Source organism: Callithrix jacchus, chromosome 3 (assembly GCF_049354715.1).
Source record: "Callithrix jacchus isolate 240 chromosome 3, calJac240_pri, whole genome shotgun sequence".
NCBI lineage: Eukaryota > Metazoa > Chordata > Mammalia > Primates > Cebidae > Callithrix > Callithrix jacchus.
Window position 1 is genome coordinate 30,123,082 of NC_133504.1, and position 24,358 is coordinate 30,147,439.

At 44.1% G+C, this 24,358-nt stretch overlaps 1 protein-coding gene and 1 pseudogene across 2 annotated transcripts in view; one reads left to right on the top strand and one right to left on the bottom strand.

Moving 5' to 3' along the window:
• TRIM60 (tripartite motif containing 60) overlaps positions 1 to 24,358 on the bottom strand; it is a 77,304-nt gene that overhangs the window by 49,444 nt on the left and 3,502 nt on the right. The gene's annotated exons all lie outside the window — the stretch shown is intronic.
• LOC100413791 (tripartite motif-containing protein 75 pseudogene) lies at positions 16,983 to 22,370 on the top strand (annotated as a pseudogene). The gene is made up of 2 exons (XR_013532832.1): positions 16,983 to 17,048; positions 19,554 to 22,370. The product of XR_013532832.1 is annotated as a tripartite motif-containing protein 75 pseudogene (transcript).

Below are 24,358 nucleotides of genomic sequence, written 5' to 3' on the forward strand. Positions count from 1 at the left end.
ATCAAATATACAATAGAACAGCAAATATGGCAGTTTAAAAGCTCTTCTAAAACATCAGATTTTATATGATCCAGCAATTCTACTACTAGGGATATAGTGAAGAAAATTGAAAACATATGTTCACACAAACTCTATTGCATAAATTTTCATAGCAGTATTATTCATAAATGTGAAATATTACAAACCAAACTATTCACAAGTTAATTTCCATTATGAATGAAAATGCATAATTATCCATTCATAGGTTAATTTCCATTATGAATACTTGTGAATGGATAATTTTATATTTCCTGTGAATGAATAGACATAATGGTATATCCATCCATGTTATCTATCTGTCTCCTGCCTTCACAGGACCCACATGAAACCAAATATACTCCCTAAATTATTGTCCCAGGTGACAACACTGTGATTCTGAGAGGTGGGGGATGAAGGAGGACATACAGAGTCAGTAATCAGGCTGAGGTTCCCGGGTGTCCCTGAGTAGGGTATAGCAGAACCCAGAGACATGGTGTGGGGTGGGACACCAGGACTTGATGGTGGATTGATGGAGAGCAAATGAATGAGAAAATCAGAGATGTCTTTTGGATTTTCTGCTTTGGATATTAGGCAAATGGAGATTCCATTGATTGAAGTAGAGGAGACTGGAGGAGAAGAAGGTTCCTGCCCTTAGAGCTGGAGAGAAACCACAGTTCCTGTTTGTGTCCAATGAATGTGGAGATGCCAGCTAGAAATGCAAGGGGAAGCCTACAACAGACAGTCACACACAGAAAACTGGGGGTCAGGAAATAAGCCATGCTGCAGAAATATTTTGAATAATTATTCCAAGGGTGTCTTAAATAGTGCTAAGGAGAAATGATGTCAGCAAGTGAGAAACACGAACTGGATAAAAGGGCCATCCAGACAACTTGTAAGACAAGTGCAAATGGACAAATACTGGAACTCAGTAGTAATCAGAGGAAATGGATCAATCAAATAAATGTTTCTTCCATTAGATAGATAAAAAGTAAAAAGACACTTAAGGTCCAGCTTTCAATAATTGAGAGGAAAGTGATACACTGTCACTGGAAATGGAAGTAGATTCACACTTTCTTTTTCACACATTTTCAAAATTAAAGTAAAAATATGTGTAATATTGCAAAATACATATTTGGCCTTTGATTTCTTTTACTGGCATGTAACTCCTAAAGGCTCTAGAATTTCAAAAGTGATGTCCTGTGTATGCTCATGAGGTGACGGATTGCCTCCTGCCCTTAGGTGGCTTCAGGATGGGGGCTGGTCATTGAAAAGACCAAGACAGTATTATCGGTTAAGGATATCAGCCCCACTCCCAAACCTTTGGGGAGTCAGAGGGGATGAAAGCTAAGTTAATCATCAATGTATGGTCAATGGTCTAATCAATCAGGCCTACATAATGAAGGGCCCATAAAATCCAACAGGAAAGAGTTTGGAGAGTTTCCCCACAGCTGAACATGTGGCGGTTTCTGGAGGGTGCACCCAGGGAGGGTATATCAGCGCCACATCCCTTCCCTTTTACCTCGTCCCATGCATTTCTTCATCTGTATCCTTTGTAGTTTTTTTTTTTGTTTTTTTTGAGACGGAGTCTTGCTCTGTTGCTCAGGCTGGAGTGCAGTGTTGCAATCTCGACTCACTACAACCTCTGTCTCCCAGGTTCAAATGATTCTCCTGCCTCAGCCTCCTGAGTAGCTGGGATTACAGGCATACGTCACCATGCCCAGCTAAGTTTTGTATTTTTAGGAGAGATGGCGTTTCATCATGCTGGCCAGGATGGTCTGGAACTCCTGCCCTCAGGTCATCTGTTTGCCTCGGCCTCCCAAAGTGCTGGAATTACAGGCATCAGCCACTGCACCCAGCCCTTTGTAGTATTCTTAACATAAACTAGTAAACATATGTGTTTTCCTGAGTTCTATGCACTACTCTAGGAAATTAATCCAACAAAATGAGGGGGTCACTAGAACTTTGATTTGCACTTGGTTTGCCAGAAATCATAAGGACAAATAAAATTACTGAAGGCTTGAGTTTTGCATGGGAAGTGGGGGCAGCCTTGTTGGAATGCGGCCTCAATCTGTGGGATCTGACGCTATCTCCAGGTAGATCATTTAAAAATTAAATTCAAGGACATACAAATGTGTCCAGGCCAGAACTGATTTCTCACTTGGTGAGTAAGGGAACAAACTCCACACATTTTTGTTAAGGAAGTCTTCTGTGTTGATTGTTTTGGGGTGAAAGCACAGTTTGTTTTTTTTACTTAGAATATGCAGGGATTAGAAAAATTACTATTGATATGCAACATGATATTGCCTTTTAATACAGCAACTTGTCAGGGTTTCTCAAAAGAAACCACAAGCACATTTGACTCAGTAATTCTGTTTCTGGGACCTAGAAAATTATTACAGAAAGAGCTGCATAATTATTTAGTAACAGGAGATTGATTAAATTATAATGCAGGGTGTCTCGGGAATTTCTGAAATAAGACAGAATTATGTAGGATGAAATTACAACTGTAACATGATTGGGAACCTTGAGTGAGACACTTGATTTAATCTTATGCTTCTTATTTTAATCTAATATTCTACCATATTATCATCATTTCATGCACAACATCACTGTCGTGTTTTAACAACCCCTACCATTCTTTGCTTGTTTTTTGAGATAGAGTCTCACTTTGTCACCCAAGCTAGAGTGCAGTGGGGGGCTCTCAACTCACTGCAACCTCCGCCTCTGAGGTTCAAGTGATTCTCCTGCCTCAGCCTCCCAAGTAGCTGGGATCTCAAGCATGTGCCACCATGCCCAGCTAATTTTTGTATTTTTAGTAGAGGTGGGGTTTAACCATGTTGTTCAGGATGGTCTCGAACTCCTGACTTCAAGCAATCTGCTCACCTTGGCCTCCCAAAGTGCTGGGATTACAGGCATGAGCCACTGCATGCAGCCTGTATGACTGTTTTTAAGAGCTTCAGGAGATGCCGTGGTTACACAGTGATTTCCCTGAGCCTTTACGGTATGTCCTCATTTACTTAATTTTAACAGCAAGTTAAACACTGTGACTTTTGTGTTGTGATTATTTTGCAACAGAGAAAATACATTCATTTTATTTATTTTTTAAATTTTTTATTGCATTTTATATTTTGGGGTACATGTGCAGAACATGCAAGACAGTTGCATAGGTACACACATGGCAGTGTGTTTTGCTTCCTTTCTCCCCTTCACCCACATTTGGCATTTCTTCCCAGGCTATCTCTCCCCAGCTCCCCCCCCCCCGCTGGCCCTCCCCTTTTGCCCCCAATAGACCCCAGTGTTTAGTACTCCCCTCCCTGTGTCCATGTGTTCTTATTTTTCATCACCCACCTATGAGTGAGAATATGCGGTATTTCATTTTCTGTTCTTGTATCAGTTTGCTGAGAATGATGTTCTCCAGATTCATCCATGTCCCTACAAACGACACGAACTCATCATTTCTGATTGCTGCATAATATTCCATGGTGTATATTTGCCATATTTTCCTAATTCAGTCTATCATCAATGGGCATTTGGGTTGGTTCCAGGTCTTTGCTATTGTAAACAGTGCTGCAATGAACATTCGTGTACATGTGTCCTTATAGAAGAACGATTTATACTCCTTTGGATATATACCCAGTAACGGGATTGCTGGGTCAAATGGAATTTCTATTTCTAAGGCCTTGAGGAATCGCCACACTGTCTTCCACAATGGTTGAACTAATTTAAACTCCCACCAACAGTGTAAAAGTGTTCCTTTTTCTCCACATCCTCTCCAGCATCTGTTATCTCCAGATTTTTTAATGATCGCCATTCTAACTGGCATGAGATGGTATCTCAATGTGGTTCTCATTTGCATCTCTCTAATGACTAGTGATGATGAGCATTTTTTCATATGATTGTTGGCCTCATATATGTCTTTGTTTGTAAAGTGTCTGTTCATATACTTTGTCCATTTTTGAATGGGCTTGTTTATTTTTTTCCTGTAAATCTGTTTGAGTTCTTTTTAAATTCTGGATATCAGCCTTTTGTCAAATGAATAAACTGCAAAAATTTTTTCCCATTCTTTTTGTTGCTGATTCACTCTAGTGACTGTTTCTTTTGCTGTGCAGAAGCTGTGGAGTTTGATTAGGTCCCATTTGTCTATTTTGGCTTTTGTTGCCAATGCTTTTGGTGTTTTGGTCATGAAGTTCTTGACTACTCCTATGTCCTGAATGGTTTTGCCTAGATTTTCTTCTAGGGTTTTTATGGTGCCAGGTCTTATGTTTAAGTCTTTAATCCATCTGGAGTTAATTTTAGTGTAAGGTGTCAGGAAGGGGTCCAGTTTCTGCTTTCTACACATGGCTAGCCAGTTTTCCCAACACCATTTATTAAACAGGGAATCCTTTCCCCATTGCTTGTTTTTGTCAGGTTTATCAAAAATTGTATGGTTGTAGACATGTTGTGTTGCCTCCGATGCCTCTGTTTTGTTCCATTGGTCTATATCTCTGTTTTGGTACCAGTACCATGCTGTTTTGATTACTGTAGCCTTGTAGTATAGTTTGAAATCCGGTAGTGTGATGCCCCCCGCTGTGTTCTTTTTGCTTAGAATTGACTTGGCTATGTGGGCTCTCTTTTGGTTCCATATGAAGTTCATGGTGGTTTTTTCCAGTTCTGTGAAGAGAGTCAATGGTAGCTTGATGGGGATAGCATGGATTCTGTAAATTACTTTGGGCAGTATAGCCATTTTCACGATATTAATTCTTCCTAACCATGAACATGGAATGTTTCTCCATCTGTTTGTGTCTTCTCTTATTTCATTGAGCAGTGGTTTGTAGTTTTCCTTGAAGAGGTCCCTTATGTTCCTTGAGAGTTGTATTCCTAGGTATTTTATTCTTTTTGTAGCAATTGTGAATGGCAGTTTGTTCTTGATTTTGCTCTCTTTAAGTCTGTTATTGGTGTATAGAAATGCTTGTGATTTTTGCACATTGATTTTATATCCTGAGACTTTGCTGAAGTTGCTTATCAGTTTCAGGAGTTTTTGGGCTGAGGCGATGGGGTCTTCTAGGTATACTATCATGTCATCTGCAAATAGAGACAATTTGGCTTTCACCTTTCCTATTTGAATGCCCTTTATTTCTTTTTCTTGCCTGACTGCTCTGGCTAGAACTTCCAGTACTATATTGAATTGGAGTGGTGAAAGAGGGCATCCTTGTCTAGTGCCGGATTTCAAAGGGAATGCTTCCAGTTTTTGCCCATTCAGTATGATATTGGCTGTTGGTTTGTCATAAATAGCTTTTATTACTTTGAGATACGTTCCATCGATACCGAGTTTATTGAGGGTTTTTAGCATAAAGGGCTGTTGAATTTTGTCAAATGCCTTCTCTGTGTCAATTGAGATAATCATGTGGTTTTTGTTTTTGGTTCTGTTTATGTGGTGAATTACGTTTATAGACTTGTGTATGTTGAACCAGCCTTGCATCCCCGGGATGAATCCTACTTGATCATGATGGATAAGTTTTTTGATTTGCTGTTGCAATCGGCTTGCCAATATTTTATTGAAGATTTTTGCATCTATGTTCATCATGCATATTGGCCGGAAGTTTTCTTTTCTTGTTGGGTCTCTGCTGGGTTTTGTTATCAGGATGATTTTGGTCTCGTAAAATGATTTGGGAAGGATTCCCTCTTTTTGGATCATTTGGAGTAGTTTCAGAAGGAATGGTACCAGCTCCTCTTTGTGTGTCTGGTAGAATTCGGCTGTGAACCCATCTGGACCTGGGCTTTTTTTGTGTGATAGGCTCTTAATTGCTGCCTCGACTTCTGACCTTATTATTGGTCTATTCATAGTTTCAGCTTCCTCCTGGTTTAGGCTTGGGAGGACACAGGTGTCCAGGAATTTATCCATTTCTTCCAGGTTTACTAGTTTATGTGCATAGAGTTGTTTGTAATATTCTCTGATGATTGTTTGAATTTCTGTGGAATCTGTGGTGATTTCCCCTTTATCATTTTTTATTACATCTATTTGGTTGTTCTCTCTTTTCTGTTTTATCAATCTGGCTAGTGGTTTGTCTATTTTGTTGATCTTATCAAAAAACCAGCTCTTGGATTTATTGATTTTTTGAAGGGTTTTTCGTGTCTCTATCTTCTTCAGTTCCGCTCTGATCTTAGTTATTTTTTGTCTTCTGCTAGGTTTTGAGTTTTTTTGATCTTGCTCCTCTAGCTCTTTCAATTTTGACCATAGGGTGTCAATTTTAGATCTCTCCATTCTCCTCATATGGGCACTTATTGCTATATATTTTCCTCTAGAGACTGCTTTAAATGTGTCCAAGAGATTCTGGCATGTTGTGTCTTTGTTCTCATTGGTTTTGAAGAACTTCTTTATTTCTACCTTCATATCATTGTTTATCCAGTAAACATTCAAGAGCCAGTTGTTCAGTTTCCATGAAGCTGAGCGGTTCTGGGTTGGTTTCTGAATTCTGAGTTCTAACTTGATTGCACTATGGTCTGAGAGACTGTTATTATGTCAGTTGTTTTGCATTTGCTGAGGAGTGCTTTACTTCCAATTATGTGGTCAATTTTAGAGTAGGTGTGATGTGGTGCTGAGAAGAATGTATATTCTGTGGATTTGGGGTGGAGAGTTCTGTAAATGTCTATCAGGTTTGCTTGTTCCAGGTCTGAGTTCAAGCCCTGGATATCCTTGTTGATTTTCTGCCTGGTTGATCTGTCTATTATTGACAGTGGAGTGTTAAAGTCTCTTACTATTATTGTCTGGGAGTCTAAGTCTCTTTGTAAGTCATTAAGAACTTGCCTTATGTATCTGGGTGCTCCTGTATTGGGTCCATATATGTTTAGGATTGTTAGCTCTTCTTGTTGTATCGATCCTTTTACCATTATGTAATGACCTTCTTTGTCGCTTTTGATTTTTGTTGCTTTAAAGTCTATTTTTTCAGAGATGAGAATGGCAACTCCAGCTTTTTTTTGCTCTCCATTTGCTTGGTAAATCTTCCTCCATCCCTTTATTTTGAGCCTTTGTGTATCCTTGCATGTGAGATGGGTTTCCTGGATACAGCACACTGATGGGTTTTGGTTTTTTATCCAATTTGTCAGTCTGTGTCTTTTGATTGGAGCATTTAGTCCATTTACATTTAGGGTTAATATTGTTATGTGTGAATTTGATACTGCCATTTTTACGCTAGCTGGCTGTTTTGCCCGTTAGTTGATGTAGATTCTTCATTATGTTGATGCTCTTTAGCATTTAGTGTGATTTTGGAATGGCTGTTGTACTGGTTGTTTCTTTCTATGTGTAGTGCCCCTTTCAAGAGCTCTTGTAAAGCAGGCCTGGTGGTGACGAAATCTCTGAGTACTTGCTTGTTCACAAAGGATTTTATTTTTCCTTCACTTCTGAAGCTCAGTTTGGCTGGATATGAAATTCTGGGTTGAAAGTTCTTTTCTTTAAGGATGTTGAATATTGGCCCCCACTCTCTTCTGGCTTGTAGAGTTTCTGCCGAGAGATCTGCTGTGAGTCTGATGGGCTTCCCTTTGTGGGTGACCCGACCTTTTTCTCTGGCTGCCCTTAGCATTTTCTCCTTCATTTCAACCCTGGTGAATCTGACGATTATGTGCCTTGGGGTTGCTCTTCTTGCGGAATATCTTTGTGGTGTTCTCTGTATTTCCTCAATTTGAGTCTTGGCCTGCCTTGCTAGATGGGGGAAATTTTTCTGGATAATATCCTGAAGACTATTTTCCAGCTTGGATTCGTTCTCTTCCTCACATTCTGGTACACCTATCAAACGTAGGTTAGGTCTCTTCACATAGTCCCACATTTCTTGGAGACTTTGTTCATTCCTTTTTGCATTTTTTTCTCTAATCTTGGTTTCTCATTTTATTTCATTCAGTTGATCTTCGACTTCAGATATTCATTCTTCTGCTTGGTCAATTCGGCTGTTGAAACTTGTGCATGCTTCGCGAAGTTCTTGTATTGTGTTTTTTAGCTCCTTCAATTCATTCATATTCCTCTCTAAGTTATCCATTCTTGTTATCATTTCCTCAAATCTTTTTTCAAGGTTCTTAGTTTCTTTGCATTTATTTAAAACATGTTTTTTTAGCTCACAAAAGTTTCTCATTATCCACCTTCTGAAGTCTAATTCCATCATTTCATCACAGTCATTCTCCGTCCAGCTTTGTTCCTTTGCTGGTGAGGAGTTTTGGTCCTTTGTAGGAGACAAGGTGTTCTGGTTTCGGGTGTTTTCTTCCTTTTTGTGCTGGTTTCTTCCCATCTTTGTGGATTTATCCACCTGTCATCTGAGTAGTTGCTGACTTTTCGATTGGGTCTCTGAGTGGACACCCAGATTGTTGATGATGAAGTATTTATGTTACTTGGTTTTCCTTCTACCAGTCTAGCCCCTCCACTGTATGACTGCTGAGGTCCACTCCAGGCCCTGCTTGTCTGGGGTGCACCTATAGCTGCTGTGGAACAGTGAGGGATGCTACCAGTTTCTTTTTCTGCTATCTTTGTCCCAGAATGATGCCTGCCAAATGTCAGTCTTCTGGATATAGAGGGGTCAGGGCGCTGCTTGAGGAGACAGTCTGTACTTTATAGGAGCTTAAGTGCTTATCTGTGAGCTCTGTTGTTCATTCAGTGCTGTTAGGCAGGTACATTTAATTCTGCTGCAGCAGAACTCATAAAAAAAACCCCTTTTTTTCTCAGATGCTCTGTCTCGGGGGGTTGGGGTTTTATTTATGTGTCCATTGCACTGTCCTGCCCAGCTAGGAGGCAGTCTAGTCCCTATTTGCCTGCCGAGGCTCTGCCCTGCTGGTGTGAGGTCCGCCCTGTTGCTGCAGGCTCTGCCTGGCTGCTGCGGTCTTCGCCCTGCTGCCACGGGCTACACCCTGTGGCGGAGTCTCTCTGTTGTGGCGGGTTGCCTCGGCAACGGCAGGCTGCATCAGCAATGGGAGTGTACCTCAGTAGGGGCAGGTTACCTTGGTAATGGCAAACGCCCCTTCCCCACTGAGCTGCACCGTCCTGGTTTCAGCTGCGCCCGCAGTGAAACTCTCCACCTGGAGTGTTTGGAATCACCGTTTTGTTTGTCCCACTGCCCTGGCCCAAACGCTGTATCCCTGGAATCTCCTAGCCTGGCTCACTGTCCAAGTCTCGTTCAATCAGATGGATATGCCAATCTGCCCTCTCAAGTCCCAGATTGCTGGTTCAACAGGGCACCCGGACCAGTGCGCTTTGTTCAGAGCACTGTGGAGTGCCACTGCGCTGCAGCGCTGGCCACTGGCTGCACTAGCTGCTGGCTGCACCAGCCAAAACCACTTCGCTGGCGTCCCACGTCTCTTTTATACCTGGGAATTTCCCCGTTCTGTGGGCAATAAAGATCCGTCTGGAAATGCGGCCCTGATTCACCCTCCACGCATTCCCCGAGAGCTTCAATCCTGGGTTGTTCTCACCGCGCCATCTTGAGTCGGTCTCCAATACATTCATTTTAATAGAAATCAAGTAACTTCTAAGACAGCCATCTTGCAAATAATAAAGCTGAGATCATATAGCTCAGCTCAAGCTCAGTCTGTTTTCCTTATAGATGGCTTGTTTCTAATTTTTCAGTTTGACAAATATACCTTGCATGGAAATATTATAAATCATAATTTCCTCTTCCATGAGGATTTTTGAGGGGAGTATTTGAAAGAGATAGGATGTTGTGGCATCACAGAGATGTGATGCTGCAACCCTGTGGGTCTGGATGAGCTGTCACTTGTCACTCTAAACCTTCCTCTTTACAAGGTCCTTCTTTTCTTTTCTTTCTTTCTTTCTTTCTTCTCTCTTTCTTTCTTTCTTTCTTTCCTTCTTTCTTTCTTTCTTTCTTTTTCTTTCTTTCTCTTTCTTTCTTTCTCTTTCTTTCTTTCTTCTCCTCTGTCTCTCTCCTCTCTCTCTTTCTCTCTCTTTCTTTTTTTTTGCCACTTTTGCTCTGTCGCCCAGGCTGGAGTGCAGTGCCATGATCTAGACTCACTGCAATCTCCGCCTCCTGAGTTCAAGTAATTCTCATGCCTCAGCCTCCTGAGTAGCTAAGATTACAGGCACTCACCACCACATCAGCTAATTTTTGTATTTTTAACAAGAGTTTCACTGTGTTGGAGATGCAGGTCTTAAACTCCTGACCTCAAGTGATCCATCTGCCTCAGCCTTTCAAAGTGTTAGAATTACAGGCATGAGCCACCATGCCTGGCCCCTTATGGTATTTTCTATTTAGTCTCAAAAATGACCACAAAAAGTGAAATATTTGTGCTGACAAAGGAAGATTTCTAAAACCACCTTTTAAATGAATATAAGGAGGAGGGAGAATGTGAGTTATTAGAACTATGGTTGTGCACTAATTTGCAGTTTAAAAGGGGGAATGGACATATGCATATGTCCTTATGTGCACAGAACAGTGTCAGGCCATACCAACAGCTGGGACCACCACAGCTCTGTGATCTTCACATGTGGGAACTAGAAGTGGCTAGAATGGACGTCACTACATTAATTTTGATCAACGTAAAAATTTCTTTCTTTCTTCTTTTGTTTTTGGGATGGAGTCTTGCTCTGCTTCCCAGGCTGGAGTGCAATGGCATGACTGGCTCATGATGCAACCTCCGCCTCCTGGGTTCAAGCAATTCCTATGCCTCAGCCTTCTGAGTACCTGGGATTACAGGCATGCACCACCTTGTCCAACTAATTTTTTTTTTTTTGTATTTTGAGTAGAGACAGGGTTTCATCATATTGGTCAGGATGGTCTGAAACTCCTGATCATGATCTGACCGCCAAGGCCTCCCAAAGTGTTGGGATTACAGGTGTGAGCCATCGTGCCCAGCCCAATGTAAAGATTTCTAACCATGTCATTTTGGTTCAGAAGATTTCCGGCAGATAATGCTAGACACTATTCAGTGGCTCAGTTCTGGATGGAGGCATTTGCGTTCCTGACAGGTGCAGTGGTTCATGCCTGTAATCCCAGCACTTTGGGTGGCCAAGACAGGTGGATCACCTGAGGTCAGGAGTTCAAGACTAGCCTGGTCAACGTGGTGAAACCCCATCTCTACTAAATATACAAAAAATAGCTGGGCTTGCTGGTGCGAACCTATAATCTCAGCTACCCAGGAGGCTGAGGCAGGAAAATCGGTTGAACCCAGAGGCGGAGGTTGTAGTGAGCCGAGATCAGGCCAATGCTCTCCAGCCTAAGCGACAAAGTGAACATCTGTATATTAAAAAAGGATGCCTAACCCTCTCAACTGAATGGAGCCCTTCCACATGGACCCCTTCCATACTGAAACAGGGCGCAGGCTGCGTTGCTTTATTTCTGCCTCTTTGCCTTGGTCTGCCAGATGTCTGGGTTTACATGCTATGGCTGTTTTCTCTGCGATCCAGGATCTAATGACTCATTTATTAAGTGAGCATTTCCAATTGGTTGAGTGGATGACTACAGGAACAAACTTTTAAGGCAGTGATTAGATTTAATAACCAGATCTCGCAAAGATCAGAGCTGAAGGTCAAGATTCAGCAGCTCTTATTTCCTGGGTGCCAGCTGAAAAGGAAACTCCCTACAAGGTTTGGAATTGACAGGCTAGATGGGGACTGGGACGATGGATGTGTAGCATCTTCAGAAATGGGTGAGAAAACGCTTCCATTCGCACGGAAGGGAGGGGCAATCATCCCCAGGAGCCCTCAGTCCCTGAGCAGAGCCCCTGGCATGTGAACAGGAGGGCCGCTCCCCACCTGGAGTAGATCCTCCCCTGAGCCTGCATGGCTAGTGAGTCCCCCTACCTCCCACCATGCAGTGGAGCAGGGATGGAGACAAAGAAGGACATTATACTGTAATACAAGATTCAAAACAGGAAGAAGAAATAACAGTTATAAACATTTACACACCTAATAGTAGACCATCAAAATATATAAACCAAAACTTGACACGAGGGAGAAATAGTTCTACATTAAGGGAGGCTTTAATACCTCATTAAAAATAACAGATAGAGTAAAATAGATGAGTGAGAAAACAGAAGACTTGGACGACCCAATAAACCAACTAGATGTAGCAGACATACAAAGAGCATCCCATGCAGTGACACAATTCACATTCTTTTCAAGTGCTCTTTGAACATTTTCTGGAACAGAAAGACATTGGAATAATTGAGGTTCAATAGATTTCAAAAGACGCATATCATGCAAAGTATACATGCAAAGGCGCATATTTTTCTGTGAACACTATAGAATAAAGTTACAATTAATAAAAGAAAGAAAACTGATAAAATCACTTATTTATGGAAAATCAAAACCACATAAACAACCAATAAACAGATAAGAAATTCCTAGAAAAATTACAAAATACAGACTAATAAAAATGAATGACGATACAATAGACAAAGCTTATGGGAACACAAAAGCTAAGCTAAGGGGAAAATTCATGCAGTTAACTACATTAAAAAACAAGAAAGATCTCAAATTAACAACCTAATTTTATAATTTCAAGAACTAGAAGAACACTGAACCCAAAGCTAGAAGAAAGAAGAAGGAAGTAATAAAGATTAGAACAGAGATAGAAAGTTTTTAAATTTTTATTCTTGAGACAGAGTCTCACTCTGTTGCCCAGGCTGGAGTGCAGTGGCTCAATCTCGGTTACCTGCAAACTCTGCCTCCCAGTTCAAGTGATTCTCCTGCCTCAGCCTCCCAAGTAGCTGGAATTATGGGCGCCTGCCACCACACCCAGCTAATTTTTGTAGTTTTAATAGAGACGGGGTTTCACCATGTTGGCCAGGAAAGTTTTTTAAGAGAACAATTGTATGTCAAGGAAGGAACACTTAGGTGAAATAGACAAATTTTTAGAAACAAAGGCAGGAGGGTAGAGCTCAGCATGTCACCTCAGGCTCCTGCTCACAGGAAAGAGGTGCTCCCAGAGAACCCCACCACCGAGCTCTTTATTGCCTTAATGGGAGTCAGGAAACACTGTGGCTGCAATTTTGGGAACTGAGTAAGATTTGGTAGGGTTGCAATCTCACTCTCCAACTCTTAGTATCTGTGGCCCTCCAGCTGGGTGTGATGGCTCACACCTATAATCTCAGCACTTTGGGAGGGCGAGTCAGGTGCATCGCCTGAGGTCGGGAGTTCGCGACCAGCCTGACCAACATGGAGAAACCTTGTCCCTACTAAAAATACAAAATTTGCCTGTCATGGTGGTGCATGCCTGTAATCCCAGCTACTCGGGAAGCTGAGACAGGAGAATCTCTTGAACCCGGTAGGTGGAGTTTGCGGGGAGCCGATATCACGCCATTGCACTCCAGCCTGGGCAACAAGAGTGAAACTTCTTCTCAAAAAAAAAAAAAAAAAAAATCATCTGGCCCTCAATTTTCTCATCTCTGAATTGGAACCATAACTGCTATGAGGGTGCATCAGATGAAGCATCATGTGTAGTTCTGTGCAGGGCACAGATCTCATCAATTTCATGCACTGAATGAACCTCCTCCAGCACCATTGACTCCCAGAAAAGGTTCTTCCCCTGCTTCTCACTCACTGTCCACTATGTGGAAGAACAGTAACTGTGTGGTGAACCCCCTAAGATTCCATGTACTTTAGGTTTGGCTGCTTCCATCCACCACTTGTCAAGATCTGTGACCTGAGGGACTTCTCCTCCCCAGGAATCGGTGACATAGACATATTTCTTGTGGGCTGGGGGTGCCGAGTAGAAGAACTGGACCTCAGAAGGCAGCACCAGGCAAAGTAAGGACGTGGTTTATTAAGTCCCTGACTCTTGACTCTGCTCATGTAGGGATTTACAGACATGACTGAAGGGCCTGGCTCTCTGGCTGTGGCAGCACTTAGGAAGAAACCAAGTTCAGCAATGTGGGCTTCCACCTGACAGGCTCAGCCATGTGAGTGTCTCAGGAAACTGCAGACCTGCAACCTTCTGTCTTCAGAATGCTCCACAGTCCACCCAAAATACCTTTAAAAGCAGCCTGGTGTGGTGGCTCAGGCCTGTATTCCCAGCATTTTGGGAGGTTGAGGCAGGAGGTTCTCTTGATGTCAGGAGTTCAAGACCAGCCTCGTCAACATGGCAAAAACCTGTCTCTACTAAAGTACAAAAATTAGCCAGGTTTGGTGGTACATGCTTGTAATCCCAGCCACTTGAGAGACTGAGGCAGGAGAATCGCTTGAACCCGGGAGATGGAGGTTGCAGTGAGCTGAGATCATGCCACTTTACTCCAGCCTGGACAACAAGAGTGAAACTCTGTCTCAAACAAAACAAACAAACAAAAATATCTTCAAAAGCATTTGCTAGGGGTCTAAAAGGGACTCCTTTATAGACTCCAGTGAGGGAGTTAATTTTTTTAAATAAAATTTACCTTCCATATAATTAGCAAACCATTTTCCATCTACAGTGAGAGTTTAAAGCAGAAGGTTAATGAAAACCCCATAAAAAGTTGGAGACATTTACAAAGTTGTCAAACAACATATGTTACTCAGTCAATTCTCATAATTTGCCCACTGAGCAAATTAGTGAGGCAGGAGAATAGCAGAGGAAGTTGGTTCTGAAAGGGACCCCATTGGACGTAAGCTATTTAAACAGAACATGCATGGTAATAAAAGGAGAACATGCAGGATGAAAAGAAAGTCAACAATAAGGCACAAGAAGGAAAAGTGCAATTCGCTTATGAGAGATAAAACCGAGTGAGTGCGAAAAAGAGAGAGAATTGCTTGAGCCCGAGAGGTGGAGATTGTGTTACTTAATGCACTCCTGCCTGGGCAATAGAGTGAGACTCAGTATCAGAAAACCAAATGAAATAAAAAACAAACGAGAACCAGATTATTATAAACTATAAATGTAGGAATTTCAGGTTGTCACTGGCTGATATTGTAAAGTCTAAGGATCTTGGTGTTGCAAACAAAGAATTGGATGTGACACACACAAATAGCAAAGCTGCAAAAGATTTATTAAGTGCAGTCCAATTCTGTGCAGGTTCAAGCAATTCTCCTGCGTCAGCCTCAAAAGTAGTTGGGAAACCAGGCACCCACCACCACACGAGGGTAATTTTTGTACTTTTTGTAGAGACAGGTTTAACCATGTTCACCAGGCTGGTTTCAAACTCATGGTCTCAAATGATCTGCCCGCTTTGGCCTCCCCAAATTCTGGGGTTACAGACATGAGCCTTCATGCCCTGCTGAATAATCTGTTTGATAGATTCGCAGCATACAATGAAATATTCTTTTTTACAAAGGTGCATGAATGATTGCTAAATCATTGCAAATGCCCCTATTTATGAATTCAAACTCACTTAAAGAAACTATGCTAGGAATACATAAAATGTGTCACAGAATTTCAAAGTTCAGACAATGCTTTCTAGAGAAATTAAGATTAGGCAGACATCTGAAGAAAGTGTGGTTAGAAATCAGGAAGTACACAATGTGTTTACAGCATGAAAATCTCCATGGACAAAAGCCATCTTTGCAAAGGTTCCCTGTCAAAGGAATTCCCTGTGTTGAGTGTGGAGATAGAGGTGAAGGATAAGATGGAAATTAGGTGGGGACTAGACTGTCAGGCCCTTTGGGAACATGAAAGGAGCTTGCTTCTTTTCAAGGGTTGTAAAAGTGGCTCCAGTGTATGAAGGAGCATGATTAAAATTGCAATTTGGAAAAAGATCACATGCAGAGAGTGTAAAGGTGTGAGGTAGAGTGAAGTGGAGCAAATCACTGAAGAGGCCAAGCAGTGCAGGTAGATGGAGGTTATCACGTGGAAAATCCACTCAGGTAGGACCTGGGATCTGCCTCAGGGTGCAGGTGGGCTGAAGCATGGGAGAAAGTGGGGTTCATTCTAATGGTTGCTGCACCTACCCAGTGGGGTCTAAACAGGAAAAAAAAGGTGTCAGCAGATGCTGAGAGGCCAGGACCCTCCATTGGGCCCTTCTGCCTCCTGGCCCTGGGGCTTCCTGTTTCACTGCGCATGCCCCTGGTTCTCTTTCCCTCCCAAGTCTTCCTTGTGCCCAGGTCATCTCTTGGAGACAATGATTCCTGGAACGTGAACCGTCAAACAGCCGCACAACTTCTCCTTGGCTTCAGACTTTTCAGTTTTTCTTCCTGGGTTCGGGCTGGCCCAGAGTTGTTCTCTACCAGCCTTAATCTGCTGGTGGGAAATTCTGCAGCCACTGAAATAGGTTCAACTTGTTGTGAGGGGCAGGGAGCAGGAGGTGGACTCAATCCAGGCCTCCACAACCGAAGGGTAAAGTCCACCCTTTTCCGGCAGTGCTAGAAATTGCATGGGGGCTGGTCGGTGCGATGGCTCACTCCTGTAATCCCAGCACTTTGAGAGTCCGAGGCGGGTGGATGACATCAGGTCAGGAGTTCGAGACCAGCCTGACCAATGAGGAGAAATCCTGTCTCTACTAAAAATACAAAATTAGTTGATCGGGGTGGCACATTCCTGTAATCTCAGCTACTCCGGAGGCTGGGTCGAGAGAATCCCTTGAACCTGGCAGGCGGAGGTTGCGTGAGTCAAGATTTCGCCATTGCACTCCAGCCTGGGCAACAAGAGCAAAACTCCAACTTGAAAGAAAGAAAGAGAAGACAGGAAGGAAGGAAAGAAAAGAAAGCAAGTTTCACTGGGAGAGAGGGTGAAACTGATGGGCTCCAGAACACACACAGCTGGGCGAGACCTGAAGAGACCCCGTGGAGCCTTTCAGAGCTCCTGTGTCCTCTGCAAAGATGGGATTAAAGTGCTTTGAAACAATCAAGGAGGAGTAACAAGATGTAAATTAGGTTATCTATATTCATGTTGCCTGACCAGCTGCTATAATTGAATCATGAGAGGCTCCTCCTTCCGCTCCTCCTCCTCTGAACACCCTTTCGCCCACAGCCTGGCCCTGCCCAGACAACTCAGGATTGGAGCTGCGCTCCTGTGGGGGTGGGACCATTATCCCCGCCCTCCTTCTGGTATATATAAGCCCTGGTCTCAGCCGCGATCTCCCAGTCTCGTGCAGGAGTGGCTCTCAGGAGGCTAGCAGGTACCTGTCTGCAAGAACTTCTGAATTACCTACTCCAGGTAAGTGGCAAGTGGAACCCTGTGACTGTAGAAGGCTGGAGCATAGGGAAACTCCTGGCCTCCTGGGCATCTGCTCTGCCTGACCGGAGCCAGCACCTCTAGAAGGAATGCAAACTCGGGATTCAGTATTTTATTTTATTATATTTTTTGAGATGGAGAATCGCTCTGTCACCCAGGCTGGGGTGCAGTGTTGTGATCTCGGCTCACTGCAACTTCTGCCCTCCCGGTTCAAGTGATTCTCCGCCTCAGCCTCCCCAGTAGCTGGAATCACAAGTGTGCGCCAACACGCCTGGCTAATTTTTGTATTTTTAGTAGAGACGGGGTTTCACCATATTGGCCAGGTTGGTCTCGAACTCTTGACCTCAAGTGATCCAGCAGCCTCGGCCTCTGAAAGTGCTGGGATTACAGGCCTGAGCCACCACCCCCGGACAGGATCTGGTTATTTTAAAACACTTGCTGTTTATTATGGTTCCCAGGGACTGACCAGACAGAATCGTGGTGGGTGGAAGATAGAGGTCACAGTTACTGGGACAGCAGATATTCAAATGGGCAGATTTACAACAGTCGTAGGGTTAGGAGAGCTCATGATACTGTCGCTGCTGCTCTGTGACACTGTCAGAGAGGTGAGTCCTCATGGAGGCCAGGGGACACTTGGGTCAGGAGAAGGTGACACATGAGCTGACTACTGGTGACAGGATAGCACTAAGGGATCTGCTTGTACAAAGGTGCTGGGAGAACGTGAGGGAAGGTGGGATCTGCAGAGAGCTGGGGACAGGAGACCTGGGTGTGGGCACACTGTCCTCAGGTGGGAGCAGCAGGCCTGCGGGTGAAGGGCATGAGCGGAGCCTCGAGCCTGACAGGGGATCAGAGGTGAGCAGTTGGGGCAGCGGTGTGGGCAGTCAGGGGCAGGGGCAGGGGCCCTGAGGGACAAGCCGGTAGTTTGCGAAGGGTGGTATTGGGGATGACCAACGGTGGGCTCCATGACAATGGAATTCCAAGTGTGGACAGCCTGGGGTATGATTACACACCACTGAGTATCTTCCTGCTGCTAGGAACATCTCTTGAATTAGTCCTTCCTGGCTGGTCACGTGTCACCAGGCCATAAACAGAGGAGCTAAGATTTAGGCCCAGGAAGCCGAGCTCAGCCCCTGCTCTCAACCCATCAGGCTTCCTCTCCTTCCTGCTTCCCTGCCCTGTGTCTTCAGTCACTTTAACCTTGCCAGTCAGGTGAGGCACAAAGAATCATTTCCGCTGTTCTCCACTCTGATGTGTCTGCATTATGTAAATGATCTGCTTTGCTTTCCTAATTGTCTATTGGTTTCTAGAATTTACGTTCTCAGCAACTATGTATGACCCTTTCCGTGACACCACTGATCACCAACTCTCTACATTTTAACACTTGCAGTGTCAGCTTTTGGCCTCTATTCATCAAACCCAGAATGTCTTATGCCCCCAAGGCCATGGTGATAATCGAATCATCAGACTCTTTAAGGGCTGGCATCATTTTGATGTATTCTTCCTTCTATTGGGTAGCTGTTCTCGGATCCTAATTTACACATCAGGGTTGTATCCATGAGACACCCTCCGTAGAGTGCTCTGAATTTTCCCCAACACTTGAAAGACCACTGAAAGCTCTGTCAGCCTCTCAGCCTTTCATCTTCCATTTCAGAATCAGTACCTGTTTCTAACAGTAAGCTCCAGTCCTACTCAAAATCTTGCTCCTACAAATCCTTTACTAGATGGTAGCTCCCAGATGACTTCAAAGATGAGTTGTGTGTCTGTAAGTATGTGTTTCCCAGCTTTATTCCACACTGGAATCCTAATCTCCAATTTCATTCTGAGCATCATTGGAAAACTCCGTTTTCTTACTTGACAGGGTCTTCACGGTCAATCAAATCTCATTAAACCTCCAGCCATCTATGTACACAGTCGGCATGTGCAGCAGGTGAAAAGCTCAGATGACCAGTACACATTGGGTCATGAATCCAGCACCGTCAGAAGCATCTGTGGTTTAAACCTAAAAGTGCCATATGCTATTGTAGGTTTTTCACAGAGTTGCTGTGATTGAAGTTTCCATTTTTATCCTTCTGTAGTTGATTCTCCTAGAGTCCAGTAGGTTAAGTAAGTTTCCCCAGATAACACACAGAGCATGTGAGTAAGTCTGGAATCAAACTCAGACACAGGGCATTTGGCCCCAAAGACCTTGCTCTTTCCACAGAACCATAGAGCCCCATGTGGTTGATTTGGATGTGGGGGCTGGGGTGGAAAGAAGAATCATTGGTTGCCTTAAACATGGGAGTGAGCAGAGTATAGGAGGAAGGAAGGTCTGCTCCAAGGTGGGCTTCCTGCAGCAGGATGGGTTTTGTAGGTATCAGGAGAATGTCAGCCTTTTCTAAATGAAGGAATTCCTTCTTGTCCCCAGGACCTCACAGGCACTTTAGAGTCGTGTCATCTTCTGACCAAGACAATTGCTGAGCTTGGCTTCGAATTCTCTTTCTTTCACAGCTACTCGCCCCACTACTCTGTGACCTGCCACAGAGCTGCTCTCAGCTGCTGAGGCTGGTGGCCCCAGAGGACATCAAGGACAATCTTCAACTGACAGGGACACCTGCAGGACAGAAAGGTCAGGGAGATCTGAAAGCAGAGCAGCTTCTCTGTCCAGACCTTCATCCACAGTCCAATGGCGGAGGCAGCAGCCCTGGCAAGACTCCAGGAAGAGGCCAAGTGCTCCATCTGTTTGGATATCCTGAGTGATCCCATCACCATCGAATGTGGGCACAACTTCTGTCGTTCCTGCATCCAACAGTCCTGGATCGATCTGCAGGAATTGTTCCTTTGCCCTGTCTGTCGTCACCAATGCCCAGAGAGGCACTTCAGGAACAACACCCAGATGGGACGGATGACGGACATTGCCAAGCTACTCCAGAAAGCCAGGGCCAGTGAAACCAGGCAGGAAGAAACGCCCCTGTGCGAGAAGCACAACCAGCCCCTGAGCGTTTTCTGCGAGGAGGACCTGGTGGTGCTGTGTCCCCAGTGCACTCAGCCCCCTGACCACCAGGGCCACCACATGAGGCACATAGAGAAGGCTGCCTCTCATCACAGGGAAAGGCTCCGCAGTTACATCCAGCCCCTGAAGAGGCAGGTGGCTGAAGCTAGGAAGCTGCGAGCCACCCCGGGCAGAAAATTGCTGGAGCTGAGAGAGAAGATGGAAAGCCAAAGGCAGGAATTATCCTCAGAATTGACTCTCTTGATAAAGTTTGTAGACCGTGAGCACCAGGCAGCCCTCTCCAGGTTAGATGAAGAAGAAGAGGATATTCAGGAGAAACTCCATGCAAACATGAGGGCACTTTCAGAACACATTTCCTCCGTGGAAAGTTTACTCACGCAGGTGGCAGAGACGAGTGTGATGGCAGACGTGAACCTGCTGATGGATATCAGAAGCGTCCTGCCCAGGTGTCACGGCCTGCAGTCCCCAGCTGTCCACTCCGTGCAGCCTCGGAAGGAAGAATTCAGGCTTCCCCCACCCTACTCGGCTTTTCAGAAAATCTTACAGAAGTTTAGAGAAGACGTTACTCTGGATCCCAAAACTGCACATCCTCATCTGCGTGTCTCCGAGGATAAGAAATGTGTGACATTTGTTAAGAAAAGGCAGAGAGTTCGCTGGAATCCAAAGAGATTTTTGTGCCATCTCATGGTCCTGGGCTCAGAGGGCTTCACCTGTGGCCGGCATTACTGGGAGGTGCAAGTGGATGACAAGCCCACGTGGGCCGTGGGGGTGTGTAAGGACTCCCTGCCCAGGAAGAAGGGAGAGTGGCCCCTGTCAGGACACAGCATGTGCTGGGCTATCCTGCTGCGGAAGGGTGAGTATGTGGCCCGAGGTGCTGCCACTGTCTCCCTTCCCCTGAAGGAGAAGCCCAGAGGAATTGGCATTTATCTGGACTATGAGTTGGGTGAGCTCTCCTTTTACAATTTGAATGACAGGTCTCACATCCATTCCTTCACTGATACATTTTCAGAAGCACTAAAGCCTTATTTCTGTATGGGGTGTGATTCAAAACCTCTTAGAATCTGCCCAGTGACGGATTATGATGAATGAACTGTGACAATGCTTCATTTTCTTCCATCTGTCCTATGAACAAAGGGTGAATTTTATACAACCGTTAGTGAATTTTTACACCCACACTATAAAATATTTTTATAGGTTTAGTTTTTTTTTCTTTTATTTTCTTTACTTTTCTTTCCAAAAATTGTATTGTTTCAGCAGGGTGAAGTAGTTCACACCTGTAATTTTAGCACTTTGGGAGGTTGAGGCAGGCAAATTATCTGAGGTGAGAAGTTTGAGACCAACCTGGCCAACATAATGAAACCCTGTCTCTACTAAAAATACAAAAATTATTGGGGTGTGGTGGCACATGCCTGTAATCCCAGCTACTCAGGAGGCAGAGGCAGGAGAATCACTTGAACCCAGGAGTTTGAGGTTGCAGTGAGCCCAGATCGCGCCACTGCACTGCAGCCTGGGGAGAAGGGTGACAGAATGAGACTTTGTTTAAAAAAAATTATGTTGTTTCCATATCAAGGGATGTAGGAAGTAACAGGTGTGGGGATTAACTGTAAAGTGTTTTTGTAATTTGAAATTTGGAGTTTGTGGAATTGTAATCTTGGAAGTCTGATACATTTTGTGTACATTTCTATCTTGTCTATATCTCTTCCTGTAACTCAGTGTACCTTACAAATGGAAGGTAGCAGTGGCAGAGAAGATGTGACTGTGGAGACAGTTCTCTAAAGGTCTCCCATTTCTGCATGTGCTGAGAGCAAGGCGCTGATTGCTCCAGACTAGGAATTCAAAGACGTTCTTGTGGGAACATGGTATAAAAAGGCTACTATTGTATGATTCCAACAATACGACATTCTGTAAAAGGGGAAACTATGAAGACAGTAAGAATCAGTGGTGTCCAGGGGTTGGGGAGAGGGAGGGATGAGTAGGTGGAGCACAGAGATCTGTTCAGTTCTGGGAGCCACTCTGTGTGGTGCCATGGTGGCAGATACATGTCATTATGCATTTGTCATCACCAATAGACTGTACACCACCAAGAGTGAACCCTGATGTAAACTGTGGACTCAGGTAATACTGTTGTGTCAATGGAGGTTCATCAGTTGTAACCAATGTGCCACTCTGGATAGGATGCCGATAGTGGTAGAGGCTGTGCTTATTTAGAGGGAGGGCGTATGTGGGACATCGCTGTACCTTCTGCCCAATCCTGCTGTGAATGGAAAACTTATTTTGAAAATAAAACTTATAAAAATAAAAGAAAAAGTAAAAAAGTGTACTTCTTGCCTCTGCAAAAGTGCAAAGGATTTTACTGTGATATTCACTGTGAGAACATGATAGAGTTTCTGAGAGGTGAGACTCACAGGAATGTAGGGCTGGCTCACTAATGCCAAGGGCCCCTGGAGGGCAGGTGAGCCTGGACTCAGTAAAGGGGCAGGAACCTTGGGTGAGGTTTGCGGGGGTGGGATGTGACCTCACTGGACCAGTCAGCCTGTGGGATGATCCTGCAAAGGTGACTCACAACAATCCATGAGGATGAAATTGGGGTGGTTTGGGACGCAGATTGGAGGAGGTGCTGTTTAGATTCATGCTGAAGTGGACTGGCCAGCAGAGTGGATGGTGGATGATGAAGGCTCATAAGAGGAAGATGCAGTTCATGTGAGGGAGGCAGACGGGACAGCTTTGTCTGAGGACAGAGACCACATAACTTTAGAACACTGAGCCCTGATGCCTGGCCTTCCTCTTGCCACAGATTTCTTTCATCTCAATTTGGGAGATTTATCTGGCCTTTGAAGAAGCAGGACAAGGAGGAAGATGGAGTTGGAGTGGCAAGAGAATGGGGAGAGATTTGTGTCAATTGTGAAATGAAGAAAGAGATAGGAGGAAGTTTAGAGCTTTACAATACTGTGAAAGTGAAAGATGAGGTTCGGAAAGGAGATTAAGAGAGAAGCAGCTGGGCGTGGTGGCTCATGCCCGTAATCCCAGCAGTTTGGGAGTCCAGGGCAGTTGAATCAGCTGAGCCCAGGAGATCGAGACTAGACTGGGCATTATGGAAAATCTTGTTTCTACAAAGAACACAAAAATCAGCTGGGCATGGTGTCACCCATTTGTAGTCCCACCTAGTAAGGAGGCTTAGGTGAGAGGATGGCTTGATACTGGGGGGTGGAGGTTGCAGTGAGCTGTGATCACACCATTGCACTCCTGTCTGGAGTGCAACACCCTAGAACGAGACCCTGCCCTAAACAACAACAGCAACAAAAATAAATAGAAAAGAAAATAAGGCAGGAAGGGAAGGAGGAAGGAAAGAATGGAGGAAGAAAGGAAGACAGAAAGGAAAAAAGAAAGAAATTACGTAAATCCTTTTGATTGATAAACATTCCCGTCATTGCTTTAATATACAGTTGTCCCTTGAAAAACATGAGTTTAGGCCGGGCGCGGTGGCTCACACCTGTAATCCCAGCACTTTGGGAGGCTAAGGTAGGTGGATCACAAGGTCAAGAGATCACAACCATCCTGGTCAACATGGTGAAACCCTGTCTCTACTAAAAATACAAAAATTAGCTGGGCATGGTGGCGCAAGCCTGTAGTCCCAGCTACTCGGGAGGCCGAAGCAGGAGAATTGCTTGAACCCAGGAGGCGGAGGTTGCAGTGAGCCGAGATCATGCCACTGCACTCCAGCCTGGGTAACGAGGGAAACTCCGTCTCAAAAAAAAAAAAGGAAAGAAAAAAAGAAAAACATGAGTTTAAACTATGCAAGTCCATGTTTTGCAGAGTTCCTTCTCCCTCTGCCACCACTGAGACAGCAAGAACAATCCCTCCTCCTCCCCCTTCTCCTCGTCCACCCGCTCAATGTGAAGAGAATGAGGATGAACACCTTTATGATTATCACTTTCACTAATAAAGAGTAGATTACTTTTTATTCCTTGTGATTTTCTTAATAAAGTGTGCCTTTCTTAAGCTTACTTTATTATTATAATACAGTACAAAATACGCAGAACATGAGATGCATGTTACTCAGCTGTTGATGTTATCAGGAAGCCTTCTGTCAAGAGCATGCTATTATTGGTCCAGTTTTTGAGAAGTCAAAGACTGTACACAGAGTAGGGTTTGTCATTGTAATCCCCACATTGTTTAAGTGTCAATTGTGTATTCTTATGTTTTTCTTTTTTTTTTTTAATGTTGAAGAAAGCTGGTTTACTGTCCTGTTAATGTTCTATGGCCTGAAATAGTTTACATGGCCTCTAATTTCATGGCTTCTTGA